This window comes from Panthera onca, chromosome E2 (genome assembly GCF_046562875.1).
Source record: "Panthera onca isolate mPanOnc1 chromosome E2, mPanOnc1 haplotype 2, whole genome shotgun sequence".
Lineage (NCBI taxonomy): Eukaryota > Metazoa > Chordata > Mammalia > Carnivora > Felidae > Panthera > Panthera onca.
The window spans coordinates 5,728,228-5,741,361 of NC_138353.1; the positions used below are offsets into that span (position 1 = coordinate 5,728,228).

The 13,134-nt window shown below is 37.9% G+C and overlaps 1 protein-coding gene and 1 long non-coding RNA gene across 2 annotated transcripts in view; one reads left to right on the plus strand and one right to left on the minus strand.

The window, feature by feature from the left end:
* Positions 1-140, minus strand: part of LOC132691230 (zinc finger protein 677-like) — a 35,106-nt gene extending 34,966 nt beyond the window's left edge. The window contains exon 1 of the mRNA XM_081791401.1: positions 1-140. The gene's annotated coding sequence lies outside the window, so the exon portion shown is untranslated.
* Positions 90-13,134, plus strand: part of LOC144614613 (uncharacterized) — a 16,743-nt gene continuing 3,698 nt past the window's right edge. The window contains exon 1 of the long non-coding RNA XR_013552487.2: positions 90-174. This is a non-coding gene — a long non-coding RNA (uncharacterized LOC144614613). The remainder of the gene's footprint in view (positions 175-13,134) is intronic.

The following is a 13,134-nucleotide window of genomic DNA, read 5'->3' on the forward strand; positions in this document are numbered from 1 at the left end:
GCTGGGCGTGTGCGACTGTGGACTGGAGACGCTCACGTACAAAACAGAAAGTTCAAAACCCACTGAGGTCGATTCGACCTTCGCTTCGGCCAGCCGCTTCCGGGTCTTTCAATAACTGCGCAAAAGCGCAGGGGGAAGATCGGGCCTGGGACATGCCTGGAGGGAACGCTTCCGGTAATGGGCGGGGTGTGTCTATTGGCCAGGCCCCGACGCGCAACGGCTGAGGGCGGGGTTGAGGCGGGGCCTAGGTGAAGCTCCTCGGGCAACGGAGTGGACGCAGGCACCTGCCACACCTTGGCCCAAACGCTGCAGGCAGGATGGGGCGGAGCTTTGGAGGGGCGCTTCCGGTAATGGGAGGAAAACAAATATGGCCGCCGGACTGAGAGTATCCGGAGGGCCTTGACAGGGCGGTGACCTGAGCAGACTGTTTAGGCACCCGTTGAAACGCGATGTTCGTTCGGACTGGGGCTTGAGGGCAAGGCCAAGACTTCTGGGCGGGATGTGCGGGGGCGGGGGGGGAGCCGTGCTGGTCTTCTCTGGGTGCCGATCCCTGGGCGTGTCTTGTTTTGGAAATTCCCACTCTCTGAATATGCTTTGTGTTCTCTGGGTCAAGACTGTTCCCTCCCCCCCAATAAATTTTTTTTTTACGTTTATTTTTATTTTTGACAGAGTGCGAGGGGGAAGGGACAGAGAGAGAGGCAGAATCCGAAGCAGGCTCCAGGCTCTTAGCTCTCAGCACGGAGCCTGACAGTGGGGGGTCATGACCTGAGCCGAAGTCAGAGGCTCCACCGACCCAGCCCCGGGGCGCCCCTAGAGTTTTAGAGTTGTGTGGGCCGCTTGTGTTGAAAGTTTACATTTTATCAAAGTGACAATGGCTTAACTCAAAAACTTTTCAGAACAATCTCTTTATCCCTCTCTCGCTGCCCCTTCCGCACTTGCACTTTCTCTCTCTCAAAATAAATGAACTTAAATATATATATATATTTCCACAACAAGAAACACTAAGCTCCTTGGCTGGGTGTGGAGACAAAGGAACTCCCTTGCACTGTTGCTGGGAATGCAAACTGGTGCAGTCACTATGGAATACAGTATGAAGATTGCTCATAGATTTAATTCTGTAACTACCTTATGACACAGTAATTTCATTGCTGGGTATTTACCCAACCAAGAGGAAAACACTAATTCACAAGGATACATGCACTCCTGCGTTTATAACAGTATTATTTACAATAGCCAGAGTATGGAAAGCAGATTAGTGTCCATTGATAGAGGAATGGGTAAAGAAGATGTGGCATAAATACACAATGGACTATTACTCAGCCGTAAAATGGAGTGAAATTTTGCCATTTCAAAGAAATAGATGGAGCTAATGTATATTATACTAAGTGAAATAAGCCGGTCAGAGAAAACAAATACCATAGGAATTCACTCGTGGAATTTAACGAAAAAAGAAAAAAGAAAGAACAAAGGCGGGGGGAAAGACCAAAAAAAAAAAAAAAAAGCCTTTTTATTGTTTTGAGAGAGAGAGAGTGTGTGTGTGTGTGTGTGAACAGGAGAGCAGCAGAGGGAGAGAGAGAGAGAGAGAGAGAGAGAGAGAGAGGGAGAGAGAAAGAATCCCAAGCCAGCTGTTCATTGTCAGCCCAGAGCCAGACACATTCTGGTCTTGATCTCACCTACTGTGAGATCATTACCTGAGCTGAAATCAAGAGTCAGACACTGGACTAACTGAACCACTCAGGTGCTCACCCCCTAAAACAGACCTTGAACCTTAGAAAATTTATGGTTAGCAGAGGGGGAACTGGGTGGGGATATGGGAGAAATAGGTGATGGGGATTAAGACTATACTTATGATGAACACTGGGTAGTATACGGATTGGCTAAATCATGATACTGTACACCTGAAACTAATGTAATACTGCATGTTAACTATATTGAAATTAAATTTTAAAACTTAATTAAAAAAAACTTTTCACAAAGTGGTAACAAGGTGAGAGGCTAAGAGAAAAATTACCAGGTGTACTCACAACTGCAAAGAAAAGATCTTCCCCCCCCACCCCCACCCCGCGTCCGAAACCAGCCAGGGCGTGCCCGGTTGTAGTCTGACATAAAGGTGGGAACCAATCAAGTTCTGCTGAATGGTTTAAAATAAAGGCGGGAACCAATCGAGTCCTGCTGAGCGTTCAAATTTAAATGTCAACCAACAACAGCTCTGTAACCTCTAAAAAAGGTCCCTAACTTGTTTGTGCGGGGCTATAAAAGAAGCTGTAAGATCCTTACTCGGGGCCTCTCAGCGCCACCGGCAACGAGTGCGCGGAGGACCGGGTTGGAACCTGCAATAAACGACCCTTGCCGCTTGGCTTTGATTCTGGACTCTGGTGGTTTGTTTTCAGGGGGGTCTCTCGAATCGGGGCATATCATTGGCACATCCTGTGAGAGGCAGGCAGGGTCTGCAGTCTGGGACCAAGTCACCCATGGAGAGTCTATGTGGGGCCATGGCTGGATCCACATATGTCTCCTGCATTAGAATTTAAGCAATTTAACTAAGTAAGGAGTGCTTCTGTCTGTGTAGGGGATGCAAACTGAAATGTGATATGCAATGCTCTACCAATGTGAAATGTGCCACTATTTACTGACATTTTTTCAGAACGTCATTTCCATTTCTATCCCGTTTACCATGTGCTCAACCCTGTGCTCATTTCCAGAGATGTTCATAGCCACAACACCTGGGATGTGGGAGATGAGGGATAAGACATGTGATAATTTAGCTTACCAACCATTGCTAAAAAAAGAAAAGAAACCCAAAACTTCAAAATGTGAAACTAAGTTGAGTTGTTCTTTATATTATTCATCGTGTTCCACACTTGAGGTGACTGATAAACTCAAATAAGTTTCAGGTAATCTTTATGACATAATAATTCATTTCTCAGTAATCTCTAAATATAATTTCAAAATCACTTTACTTTTTTAATTTCAGAAGATTTTTTTTATTTTTAAAAAATTGTTATAGTTTATTTTTATTTCCACTTAGCTAACATATAGTGTTAATATTAGTTTCAGGTGTAAAGTAGAGTGATTCAGTAATTCTATACATCACCCAGTGTTCATCAGGACAAGTGCACTCCTTAATCCCCATCACCTTTTTAATCCATCCCTCCATCCACCTCCCCTGTGGTGACCATCAGTTGTTTTTTTTTAAATTTTTTAAAGTTTATTTCTTTATTTTTGAGAGAGACAGAGAAAGAGTGGGTGGGAGGGGGCAGAAAGAGAAGGAGAGAGAGAAAATCCCAAGCAGGCCCCTCACTGTCAGCACAGAACTGGTCACGGGACTCGAACCCACAAACCCTGAGATCATGACCTGAGCTGAAATCAAGAGTCAGATCTTTACCCAACTGAGCCACCCAGGCGCCCCCTACCCCCATCAGTTTGTTTTCTATAATTAAGAGTCTGTTTTTTTATTTGTCTTTCATTTTTTCCCCTTTGGTCTTTTGTTTTCTTTCTTAAATTACACATGAGTTAAATCGTGTGATATTTGTCTTTCTCCAACTGACTTATTTCACTTAGCCTAATACACTCTACCTCCATTCATGTTGTTGCAAATGGAAAGATTTCATTCTTTTTTATGGTTGAATAATATTCCAGTGTGTGTGTGTGTGTGGCACGTCTTTTATTATTATATTTTAATTTTTTAAAGTAAGCTTTACACCTAACATAACACTTGAACTCACAACCCTGAGATCAAGAGTTCTGTGCTTTACTGACAGAGCTAGCCGTGCCCCTATACTACATCTGCTTTATCCATTCACCAATCGATGGACATTTGGGCTGTTTCCATATCTTGGCTATTGTAAATAATGATGTTGTAAACATAGGGATGCATGTATCCCTTTGAATTAGTGTTTTTGTATTCTCTGGGTAAATACCCAGTAGTGTGATTGCTGGATCATAGGGTAGTTCTATTTTTAACTTTTTAAGGAAGCTCCATACTGTTTTTGACAGTGGCTGCAACAGTTTTCATTCCCACTAACAACGCGTAAACGCTCCTTTTTCTCCACGTCCTTGCCAACACCTGTTGTTTCTTATGTTGTTGATTTTAGACATTCTGACATGTGTAAGGTGATACCTCACTGAGTTTTGATTTGCATTTCCCTAATGGTAAGTGATGATGAACATCTTTTCGTGTGTCTTTTGGCGATCTGGTTGTCTTCTTTGGAGAAATATCTGTTCATGTCTTCTGCCAAATTCACTTTACTTTTTATCCATAGTAACTAACATGTTTTCATTGAAGAAAATTATTTTATAGTTTAGCAATTTTGTTTCTTTCCTGTTTCATTTTGGATAAAGACTTTTAACATATTAAATTTGTAAGGTTTTTCTTCCTTACATGCATTATGCATGTAAGTAGTGCTTATAGTCTTTTGATGGTCATTACATTTGAATCACTTAACATTTACTAAGGTTTGAATATCATTACTCATAAAATTCTTAAGTTTTCATTACAAAATTAATAATGTGATTATCCCACAAGGATTGCATTTTGAATGAAAATGTTGCCACATATATGACATTTTAAGATTTCCCAGCACCTGGGTGGCTCAGTCAGTTGAGCATCCGACTTCAGCTCAGGTCATGATCTCGTGGTTTGTGAGTTCAAGCCCTACATTGAACTCACTGCTGTCAACCTATCAGCACAGAGCCTGCTTCAGATCCTCCACCCCCCGCCCCCCCCCCCTTCCTTCTCCCACTTGGGTTCTTTCTCAAAAAATAAATAAAACATTTTTTGTCAAGATGTCTCTGAGACACTTATTTACTGGTGTTTAGTAATGTTTGACTGTTGGCTAAATACAGTGCCCCATTCAGTATAATTTTTAGATCTCTCCAGTTTGAATTTCTGACTAGTGAAGATTTATCCTAAAGACTTTCCAAGTTCATTACTTTTGTAGTTTTGGGTTTTTTTTTGTTTTGTTTTGTTTTTTTTGGTAATAACTGTGATATTTTATCAACAAAGAAGGGACCAAAACCTTCCCACATTTATACAAATGTTGGTTTTGACACTAGGGGAAATTCTTTCTGATTGTGACACAAAGGGACTATTTTGCTAGATTTCTTTACTTGATTACATTTACAATGTGCATCCTCAGTTTTAAATGCCTGGAATTCGCCCAGATAGATGTGAAAAGAGAATCCAATCCTATTATAAATCATTCCATGAATTTGTTTCCTGCACATTAAAAAAAGCACAGTGCTGGGGATATATTTGGGGATCTTCAGAAGGTAATGTATATAGATTATGCTGTATTACATAATATTAACAACCAACCATGTTGGTTTTAGAGATTTTAGCATGGACTCCCATGTTCACAAGCAAATAAGTGACTTGTGGAACTTCCATCAAACTCTTAATAGTTGGGGAGAGAAGCCAATTATTGGTTGAAGTCATGGACCCATTTTGTTTATGGGGAGTTTTGTTCCTTGTAAAATTTACAAGTCAGCAAAATTAAGACATTCACAGGAAAAAGAAGAGACTATCTCCTCAATCACAGGAAGATTTTGACATATGTCTCCCTGTTACATCATTATATAACAGATGCAAATTATTAAAGATGGAAGACTTCAAAATCATTAGACTTCAAACTTCAAAAAAAGCATAGGAACTAGCTTAACTAGGTGAATTAAAAATTAAACTGTACCACAAAAACAGAGACATTTTTAAAGAACACATATTTATCAGTATAAAAATTTTTAAATCTTGACTTAGATAAGGAGAGTATATACAAAACATTCTTGCAATAGAGAAAATTCTCTGATCACAAAATATGCAAATATTTCAAAGGACAGACAGAAAAAAAGTGTTTCTTTTACAAAAAGGAGTAAACAAGACCAGAGAGAAGAGGAGATGGGATAGTTGGATGAACAGGTGTCATGACCTATAGCTGATGAGGGAATGTTTTGCCCAGAGGTCAGCCCTCTCTTTGGACAGGCTATTAGGAGGAAGGATTTTTTCCTAATTATAATGCTCAAGGATGAGGCAATGTTCAGGGTCCTTAGGAGATAAACTTAAGTAACATTTGATTAAATCATTTACAAATATTAAATTCTGATTGATCAGTAGGACAATCAGTTCACCTAATTATTCATAAGAAATGGGAATTTCAAGGATCTGTGTCTGACCTTGTCCTAAGCAATCTATGGGCTATCTATAAGTCCTAACAAGTAATATAAGAAAGGGTGTTTTTTGCAGGAAGTTGTTTCCTGGAACAGATATAATTGGGGGAATTTCTTAACCATACTGTTTTCCAGGATCTCATACAGATAAATTTCAGTATTGTCACTACCCATTAGGAGACCCTAAAATGAATGTAGTTCGAAAAATGAATACATGTTATATTTGTAAAAAGTAACATTAAAAATGTGGATTAAAAATGTGATGATGAACTTGCCTAGGAACTTTGAAGCATATACCTTTGTATGTCACTGAAAGGCCCTGCATCTTTATTATGTCATTTTTGCAAAATTTTGACAGGAAGCTTAAAAATTATTATACAAAATACGATGAGGTGCAGAATGATAACCCCATTTTGTATGATAGTATCACATTTTATGAGAGTCCATTTCATCTTAAAGGGGTCTTTTCTAAAAACCTGGAAAAGAGAGTCCATGTGTATTTTCCTAGGATGCAGGGGAACAGATCATATTTAGGTAAGCAGAAGAACATGGAGAAGTGACGGTCGTATAACTGACAAAAATGGTGATGTTTAGTTAGTTCAGCTAGTATGGGAAAGATCAAAACAAGCTATGGGAACACCTACTTGTAGCAACCTAATTTGATAGATAACATACCTAGGCTTTCGGGTATAATCAGTAGTAGCATTTGGGAACTAAAGGGAAATTGGTTACAGTAAAATCAAGTGGTCTTCAACATAGTGAACAGATCACAATTTTTGGTGACAAATCCAACAGTCAGAAAGATTTTCCCCTTTTGGAATGGATTGACACAGTGTTGGAGTACTGTCTAGGAAAGAAACCCCAGAAATTAAATCTTTGTGTGAAACCACAGAAGAGTTTTCCTTGCTCAAGCACATGAATAAGTCCTGGAATAGAAGAGGGGTAGTGAGGAAACCAAACCCTGACCACTGGCCCCTCCAAGACAATGGCTTATTTTTTGGTTGGGAGGTTTTGATAACAGATTCCACTTCCTTACTTGTCATCGGTCTGTTTAGATAGATTTTGTTTGTGATTTAGTCTTTGTAGATTGTATCTTTCTAGGCACTTTTTTAGGTTATTTAATTTGTTGGATGGTTCATACTTTCTTATGATCCTTTGTATTTCTATGTTATCTGTTGTAATGTCTCCTCTTTTCATTTGATTTTGAGTTTTCTTTCTTTTCTCTCCTAGTGTTGCTCAAGTTTTGTCATTTGTATTTATTTGTTAAAAAAAAACAGTCTTTAATAATAAAGGGGACAGTCCAACAAGAAAATATAACAATTATAAAATTTATGCACCCAACATAGAATACCAAATACATAAAACCATTAATAACAAACATAAAGGAACTATTTGATAATAATACAATCATAGTAGGGGACTTTAACACCCCACGTACATCAATGCACAGATAATCTAAATGAAATCAACAAGGAAACAATGGCTTTGAATAACACACTGGAACAAATGAATTTAACAGATATACTCAGAACATTTCATCCTAAAATAGCAGAATACACATCTTAAAGTGCACGTGTAATGTTCTCCAGAATAGATCATATATTAGCTCACAAAACAAGACTCAACAAATTCAAGATAGAGTTCATACCATGCACATATTCTGATCACAATGCTATGAAACTAGAAGTCAACCACAAGAAAAAAATATGGAAAGACCATAAATACACAGAAGTTAAATAACATGTTACTAAGCAATGAATGGGTCAACCAGGAAATAAAAGAATAAATCTAAAAATATATATGGAACTAAATGAAAATGAAAACACAATGGTCCAAAACCTTTGGGACACAGCAAAAATGGTTCTAAGTGGGAAGTTTATAGAAATACAGGAGTACTTGAAGAAGCAAGAAAAATCTGTAATAAACAACCTAGCCTTACACCTAAAAGAGCCAGAAATGAAAAACAAACAAAACCTAAAACCAGCAAAAGGAAGGAAATAATAAAGATCAGAGCAGAAATAAATGATATAGAAAGTAAAAAACAAGAGAACAGATCAATGAGACCAGGAGCTTGTTCTTTGAAAAGGTTGGAAAATACACACACACACACACACACACACACACACACACACACTAAACCTCTAACCAGACTTATCAAAAAGAAAAGAGAAAGGACTCAAATAAAATTGCAAATGAGAGAGGAGAAATAACAACCATCACCACAGAAATACAATTAGGGGCCCCTGGGTGGCTCAGACAGTTAGGCCTCTGACTTCGGCTCAGGTCATGATCTCACAACTCATGAGTCGAGCCCCGTGTCAGGCTCTGTGCTGACAGCTCAGAGCCTGGAGCCTGCTTAGGATTCTGTGTCTCCCTCTTTCTCTGCCCCACCCCTGCTTGCTCTCGGTCTCTCAAAACTGAATAAACATTAAAAAAAAAAAGAAATACAAACAATTATAAGAGAATTATGAAAAATTATATGCCAAAGAATTGGACAACCTATAAGAAATGGATAAATTCCTAGAAACATAAACTACAAAAACTGGAGAAAGGAAGAAATAGAAAACTTGAAAAGACTGATAAAGAAATTGAATCAGTATCAAAAAACTCCCAACAAGCAAAAGTCCAGGGCCAGATGAATTCACAGGTGAATTCTACCAAACATTTAAAGGAGAGTCAAATCTTACTCTTCTCAAACTTTTCCAAAAAAGGAAAAGGAAGGAAACCTTCCAAATTCAATCTATGAGGTCAGCATTATCCAGATATCAAAACTGGATAAAGACAACACTAGAAAAGGGAATTATAGGTCAATATCCCTGATGAACATAGAGGCAAAAAAACTAAATAAAATACTAGCAAACCAATTAAAAGAATCGTTCACCATGATCAAGTGGAATTTACTCCTGGGTTGCAAGTTGGTTCAATATTTCCAAATCAGTGTCTACATCACATCAATAAGAGAAAAGATAAGAACTATATGATTATATTATTAGATGCAGAAAAAGCATTTGACAAAGTACAACATCCATTCATGATAAAAATCCTCAACAAAGTAGGTTTAGAGGAAACATATCTCAACATAATAAAGGCCTTATATGAAAAACCCACAGCTAACATCATCCTCAAAGGAGGAAAACGGAGAGTTTTGCCCCTAAGGTCAGGAACAAGACAAAGATGTCAACTCTCACTGCTTTTATTCAACATTGTACTAGAAGTTCTAGGCACAACAGACAACAATAACAACAACAACAAATTAAAAGGCATCCAAATCGGTAAGAAAGAAGCAAAACTTTCACTATTTACACATGACATGATACTATATATATAGAAAACCCGAAGACTCCACCTAAAAAATTTGCTAGAACTGATAAATACAGTCAAGTTGCAGGATACACAACCAAAGTACACAAATATGTTGCATTTCTATACATCAATAATGAAGCAGCAGAAAGAGAAATTGAGAAAACAATCCCAGAGCATCTGGGCGGCTCAGTCAGTTAAGCGTCTGACTTGGGCTCAGGTCATGATTTCACAGTTTGGGAGTTGGAGCCCTGCATTGGCTCTTTACTAATAGCTCAGAGCCTGGAGCCTGCTTCTGATACTGTGTCTCCCTCTCTCTCTGCCCCTCCCCCACTTTCTGTCTCTCAAAAAGTAAATAAACATTAAAAAATATTTTTTAAAATACCATTTACAATTGCACCCAAAGTAATAAGATACCTAGAAATAAAACCTAACCAAAGTGAAAGACCTGTACTCTGAAAACTTTAACACTGATGAAAGAAATTGAAGATGCATACAAATGGAAACACCCACACCCCCCCATGAGCGCACACACACACACACACACACACACACACACACACACAGAGAGAAAGACATTCCATGCTCATGGATAGGAAGAACAAATGTTAAAATGTCTATACTACCCCAAGCAATCTATACATTTAATATAATCCTTATCAAAATACCAATAGCATTTTCCACAGAACTAGAGCAAACAATTCTAAAATTTGTATGGAACTGTGGCACCTGGGTGGTTCAGTCAGTTAAGCGACCAATTTTGGCTCAGGTCATGATCTCATGGTTTATGGGTTTGGGCCCCATGTCAGGCTCTGTGCTGACAGCTCAGAGCCTGGAGCCTGCTTTGGATTCTGTGTCTCCTTCTCTCCCTGCCCCTCCCCCACCTGTGCTCGGTCTCTCTTTTTCTGTCTCTGTCTCAAAAATAAACATTAAAAAAATAATAAAATAAAATAAAATTTGTGTGAAACTGCAAAAGACCCTAAATAGTCAAAACCATCTTGAAAAAGAAAAGCAAAGCTGGAGGCATCACAATTCTGGACTTCAAGTTATATTACAAAGCTGTAGTAATCAAAACAGTATGGAATTTGCACAAAAATATTCACATAGATGAGGGAACAGATGGAAAGTTCAGAAATAAACCCACAACTATATGGTCACTTTCTCTTTGACAAAGCAAGAAAGAATATCCAATGGGAAAAGGACAGTCTCTTCAACAAATGGTGTTGGGAAAACTGGACATCAACATGCAAAAGAAAGACACTGGACCATTTTCTTACACCATATACAAAAATAAACTCAAAGGTCTAAATGTAAGACCTGAAACTATAAAAATCTTAGAACAGGCAGTAAAGTCTTTAACATCAGCCATAGCAACTTTTTCCTAGATATGTCTCCTGAGGAAAGGGAAACAAGAGGAAAAATAAGTAACTGGGACTTAAAATAAAACTGTTCTGCACAGAGAAGGAAACAATCAACAAAACAAAAAGGCAACTTACAGAATGGGAGAAGATAGTTGCAAATGACATATCCAATAAAGGGCTAGTATCCAAAATATATAAAGAACTTATAAAACTCAACACCCAAAAACCAACTAATCCAATTAAAAACTGGGCAGAAGACATGAACAGAATTTTTTCCAAAGAAGACATCCAGATGGCCAAGAGATACATAAAACGATGTCATCACTTACCAGCAGGGAAATGCAAATCAAAACTACAGAAAGATGACCTCACACCTGTCAGAATGGCTAAAATCAACAACACAAGAAATAACAGGTGTTGGCAAGGATGTGGTGAAAAAGGAACACATATATTGGTTGGTGGGAATGCAAACTGGTGCAGCCACTCTCTTTTGGTTTCCATTTACATGGAATATTTTTTTCCATCCATTCACTTTGAGCCTTTGTGTATCCTTAAGTCTAAAGTCTCTTGTAAGCATCGTGCAATTGGGTCTTCTTTTTTTTTTTAAGCCTTCCAACAACTGTCTTTGATGAGATAATTCATTCATTTACATTGGCTAATTATTGATAGGTAAGGGCTTACTAATGCCATCTTATCAATTGTTTTTCTGGCTGTTTTGTAGTTCCCTTATTCCTTTTTTCCTTTCTGGTTTCCTTTAGGAATTGATAATTTTCTATAGAGGTATGCCTTAGTTTCCTTTTCTTTCTCTGTGTATCTACTGCAGGTTTTTGCTCTGTGGCTATTATAAGGCTTACATAAACCATCTTGTAGATAAAAGTTCATTTTATGGTGATAAGAACTTAAATTTGATTACATATAAAAACTTTATTCCCCTCTCACATTTTGTTTTCGATGTCACTGTTTTTACATTGCATGTGCATTAAAAAATAGTTATATTTTTATTACTTTTGTCCTTTAATTTTTTTATACTTGATCTAAGTGGTTAACACACCACTATATTGCAATATTAGAATATTCTGCATTTGACTACATACTTTACCAGTGTGTTTTCTATTTTCATATTTTTATATTACTAATTAGCATCCTTTCATTTTGGCTTGAAGTCCAATGTCTGGACATCCTCAAAGGTTGTTTCTGTTTTTTAATTTTTTTTTGTTATTGTTGCTTTAATATGAAATTTATTGTCAAATTGGTTTCCATACAACACCCAGTGCTCATCCCAACAGGTGCCTTCCTCAATGCCCAGCACCCACTTTCGCTTCCCTCCCACCCCCCATCAACCCTCAGTTTATTCTCAGTTTTTAAGAGTCTCTTATGGTTTGCCTCCTTCCCTCTCTGTAACCTTTTTTTTTTCCCCCTTCCCCTCGCCCATGGTCTTCTGTTAAGTTTCTCAGGATCCACCTAAGAGTGAAAATATATGGTATCTGTCTTTCTCTGTATGACTTATTTTCCTTAGCATAACACTCTCCAGTTCCATCCATGTTGCTACAAAGGGCCATATTTCATTCTTAATTTCTTTTTTCTTGTGACTGAGTCATACTTTTGTTTCTTTGAGTTCCTCGTAATTTTGGTAAAAACGTGCATTCAAAATAGTATAAAGTGGAACTCTGGAAATCAGATTCTCCTCATTTTTTAGAGTATGTTTTTGCTGTTTTTTATGGGTTATAATTCGCTTAGTGACTTTCTCAAACTAATTTTGTAAAGGCTGTTTCCATTATCATGTGTGATCAATAGTCTCTCTTCCATTAGCTTAGTAATCATATTGTGGTTTGACAGATTTCACCAAATGTCTAGCACTAAAAGAAAGAAAAGAGGAAAAGAAAAAGAAAGAGGAAACGAAAAAGGAAAAGAGGAAAAGAAAATATTCTCCCATCATTTGCAGATTTGCTCTTAGTTGTGACACTCCAACTCTTAACCAAGCGGTTTACCACTCTGCTTTTACCTTTTACACTTTGTGCAGAGCCAGAGGAGACAGCTTATGGTTTTCTCAGGTACTTTATTCTCCAGTATATGTAGGCTTTATTCCATACACATTTTTTTTTTTCCTCAGCCTCTCCCCATGCTTTTGGTCTATTGCTTATCCTATTTTCAGTCTACTATGGTCAATCTTTTGCTTTTAAACACTGTATGATTCTCACTGGTTTGCTCATGAGAAAAACCTAGATGGAATTTGGAAGGCAAAGTGAAACAGAATATGTTAATCTCGGGAGAAACCAGTGACCGGATAAAGATTTTGCAGACCTCCCCACTA